General features: G+C 36.4%; 1 long non-coding RNA gene across 1 annotated transcript; it reads left to right on the top strand.

The window, feature by feature from the left end:
* The first annotated feature begins 1,936 nt into the window (after nucleotides 1-1,936).
* LOC120275249 lies at nucleotides 1,937-4,173 on the top strand. Its single transcript, XR_005541088.1, has 3 exons — nucleotides 1,937-2,033; nucleotides 3,123-3,170; nucleotides 4,072-4,173. It is a non-coding gene; the product is annotated as an uncharacterized LOC120275249 (long non-coding RNA).
* Nucleotides 4,174-4,591: the final 418 nt, after the last annotated feature.

Here is a 4,591-nt window from a genome sequence, read left to right on the forward strand (position 1 = left end):
GTGGTACCAAGGAGATAATCATGTACCTGAGCAAAGATTACAAGGAAAATCTCTCTCCTGGGATGATCACGTTGGGTTGCTCGAAGTGTTGGTTTCTTGGAAAAAAGGTGGAGAAAGGTTTGAGAAGATGGCTGAAAGTGTTGAGAAGAAAACCTAATGGCAATTAGATGTAATTTTGAAAGAAGTGTAGGCCAATTTGGCCAAAATCTAGAAGTTCAGTTTCCATTCCCATGGGAACCCAACATTCCAACAAAGTGGTGAAGGATCACTTTCCCTCACCCTAATGGAATTACTCTCCCACGGAAATCTTACTTTCCAGGAAAAAACCTCTGCCGAACATGGCAAAGTTATTCCAAGGGGTTACTTTCCAAGGAAAGTAAGTCACATCCCATCTATCAAATACCCCCTAAATAATTGAAGTAGCTTGCTTTGGCTGTTCAAGGTGTCAAACTCCTATTTCATCACATCTGCACTGAAGAGTCTCCATCTATCTACTTAACAAGACTATATAATATGAAAAATCATGCATCTTGTTGGCTCCGGAAGACTTAAGTTCCTTAGAGAACTACCTCATCTTGTTGTGAATTGAATAGTTTGGTCAACACTGCTAGCCGTGCTCCACAACAGAGACGCAGTGTTTTTTTCCAACCAAGCATTTTTAAAATGGAATCTACTCCTTTACCTTGTCTCTTTCCTCAGTATTGGCTGTAATAAGACAACAGAGTGACCAGAACTAGTAACAAATTTGAGATTGAAAAGATTTGCATTCTCTGTGGCAGTTCTGAAACTTGTGATAAATCCTTTAAGTTGAATGCAACCCCTACACTTCCCATAAGGTGTCATTGAAATCACCAATGCATAACCACGATAACCGTGATCTGCTAGCCAACATCCATAGACAAGCCCATGGTTCCTTCCTTCTGCCATGATTTTACTCGTCATAATATCCCGTTAAACACTACTTCCTCGCATGAGCAGCATAGATCTTGACATCGATAAAATGTCTAGAGTAGCCTAACAACGAGATACCCTATTAAGTACTAGAGAAGTGCCAATCGCCCACCCCTTCCCACTAAGTCAACTGCAAACAATCCTTCCATCCCTATCTTAGTTTTCACCTTGATTATTTTTTCTAAACACCATGTTTCTAATCATATTTTTCATTCTCAGACTCCCTATTTGAACATTGCTCTTATTTGAGAAGGTGTTTACGCTTTTGGTCCACTAATATGATAGAATTATTCTAGTAAGGTCCCCCATGACCAGTACAGGGTCATGCAACTTCCTCACTATGCATAGGATGATGATCACAAGGCAGTCCATACTACCCATCCTGGTACTTTCCCGATTTCCATGCTATGTGTCCTGCTACCAGATCCTATGTATATCCCTCTACATTCTATTCTCGGCTCACTAACGGCATCTATGCTCACCGAGGATTGCTCCCTGATCAACATACCATGGGATTGGAGCCACCGCTCACCCGCTCAGAACAATGTTTATCTGCCCAAAGCATGAAAAGAAGGTCCACATAAGCGATCTATTTCTGAGGTTGGCTTGCCATAGAGCTTCTCATAGAACCTATCACTATGCCTAATGACCTCACAGAAGAAACAAAAGATGACAGACACTCATACCAAAAACTCACCCAACTCCACTCTCCACTTGGTTGCTTGATATTCATTCTATGCTTCAAGTGCTTCTTGACAACCAAGAGATACATATTTTGAGATAACTCTTCCATTCACCAGTGAAGTTGATAAGGTCAAAGTTGTGAGCCCCACCCCTTAAATTAGATCCTAGCCATCAATGCAAGCTTTTTCAATCAGAGCCATTGATTTAAAAGATTTTAAAACCCTTGCTCTTATCCTTACGGTTACCAAATATCACGATCTGATTTCAGCTCCACCGCCACGATCTCTTATATATATATAAAAAAAAAAAACCTAGCCCTCTTTTCCTTTATTTCATGGTGGTGCCGGCGGCAAGGACAAGTGGATCTTCTTCTCGAGAGTTGATTTGCTTCTTTCAAGGTAGGATCTTTAAGCTTTGTGCAATTATTATTGATGCCGGTTGGCTCTAGATTTCTTTCTTTCTGAAACCCTAAAATTTGTTCATATTTGTGATTCACCTTTAAACTTTAGATTTAGCCCTTGAGTTTCTAGGGTTTGTTCCCAATTTGTGGTTTGAAGGAGTTTTGTTTCTCTTTTGATGTGTGCACTTAGGATCTTGATCATGATGTTTTTATGGATTAAATCACATCTCAAGGATGAGATCTTGCATGATATGTTTGATGTAATATGAAGTATAGTTGATTGAGATACAATCTTTCGCCATGTGAAAGGAATTGCTAGTTGTTTTAGTTTGATAAGTTTCAGATTTTCGTTTTTGACTATAGCAGAAATTCCTCTCCGATTTTAGGGATATTAGAGGAAGAATTTGAAGGAGAGTAAAATATAAAAGTTGTAGATTTTGATGTTACCTAAATACCTGCAAAATTCCAGATTTTATGCATCTATAGTCTGTGAGATATAGCCTTATTAATATAATTGTCTCGGATGATATTTCTGTGCAGAATGTGAAGAATCATGACCAATTTTGATGATCAGGGAGATCGAATTAGATAAGGTGAAAAATAAGAAAGTCGTTCCTTTTTGAGTTGTCTGATTGTCCGTAAAATTTCATTAAGTTTGGAGTTGTAGATTAAGAGATATGCATATTTTAATAGTATATGTCTGAATTATAAGTTTGCAGAAATACTTGGAGATTCAATTGAATGTTACAAATTGAGTAGTACTCTAAATTATGTGAATTTCGGCTATGTCATAGTGTTAGGTGTCTATTATTCCTAGAATTTTGAAATTTGTGATTTGGAAAAGTGTGAGTGAAGTTTTGAGGGTTTTAGTACTCATTGATCATGTTGAAATTATTGATTTGGCTCTTAGAGTGGGTAATTGCTATTGTACCCTCACAATAATCAATATTTGGGAGTGTAGAATAATACTTTGAACTTTTTGCATTTGTACCCTTCTAAAAATCTTTTTATATATATATATATATACTATTGCTTGTTAGCCCCGATTTTGTTATTTAAAGCTAATAGGATCTCTTCCCAAATATAGGGCATGCCAAAGGTGTAAGGTTTGAGAGTATTTTTGGGCGTTAATCAGGTAAGTATCCCACATATAAATCATATTATATGTATGTACTTAAAAATTTCTAGTTTTCTAAACGTTTGAAATTTTTAAGAAAAATATTGATTATTTTAATTTATATTTTGAATTATTTTCGGAATTACTTTAAATTATCCAAAATTTCAAGTTAGTGATATTTTATTTTGGACTACAATTATCAGAAAGGTTTGAAAATCGATTTAAATTCAGATTGTTTAATTTCCAAAGTTTTAGACATCTTATCTAAATATGTATTATTTCAATTATGAATTTCAGATATGTTTTTAGTTAATTTCTGAGTAATTATTATTAATATATGTTTTTTTTTAATTATCTGTTCATGTTTGGATTCAAGTAACTGGTTTATTTTGCTATGATAAAATGGGATCATGTGATTTCTAAAAATTTTGTTTGGCAAATTACTCGTATTTTGCCCCATCTGAATTTTGATAGTTTATTGTTTGTGAACAGAAAGTATTTTGACATAGAAGTTAGTCCCCAAATAACTTTGCAATAACCCTGTCACTGGGGGTTAAATATTGACCGTGTCGACACGTATTTTGTTATAGAAACTATAGTTTCCCACCGCTTGCCGTCGGTGAAGAATATCGGCCTTTGATAATTTTGGCTCGTGTCACCGAGGGTAAAAATATGGCTTTTGATAAATTTTGTCTCGGGTCACCGAGGGTAAATATATGAATTTTGTGATTTTGTTTTGGCAATAGTTGTTTGGGGGACCTATATGCTCAGTTTTGACATCTTTGTTTACTTGAAATAATTCTGGTTTCCGATTTTCTCATTTTGATAAATTATGATTTTGTATAATAGATCCCTATATTTTTAGTGGGTGCTTACTGGGCTGTCAAGCTCATAAATTTTGTTGATATTTTTTTTTCAGATCAGGAGTAGAGGTCAGTGGCAAATAGCTTAGCAAGGATCGTTGGGCCATCGCCGTTTTATTTAGCTTGTAATAAGTCCCGATTGTTGTGGGCCTAGGTTTTATTTGAATAAGTTTATATTTTATTACAATCCACTGAGTTTGATTCATTGTTCTGTTTTGGATCAGGATTTGAGGCCTTGTATGCCTACTTGGTTTCGGCCTTGTAGGTGTACGGCCGTTTGTCAGCGTCCCGATTCCATAAAACTGGGTTCGGGGCGTGACAAAAGTCAAGATAGAGCCTAATGAAGTTCGCTGTGTCCTTGCACACTCTCTCAGACATGAAATGGATGGGGAAATCATGGATCTACACCTAAAAACTTTTTCAAAGATCTCAACTTGTGTGAGTTGTTCCCCCATAACCATCAGCCGACAGGGAACCAAGTGGTTATCAAAGGTCCAAGGGCCATCTTCTAACACCGTTGTAGGTCCAGTGCGTGGAAAACTTAAAAATGTAGATTTGGTACTCTATACACTTAGG

Source organism: Dioscorea cayenensis, chromosome 14, assembly GCF_009730915.1.
Source record: "Dioscorea cayenensis subsp. rotundata cultivar TDr96_F1 chromosome 14, TDr96_F1_v2_PseudoChromosome.rev07_lg8_w22 25.fasta, whole genome shotgun sequence".
Lineage (NCBI taxonomy): Eukaryota > Viridiplantae > Streptophyta > Magnoliopsida > Dioscoreales > Dioscoreaceae > Dioscorea > Dioscorea cayenensis.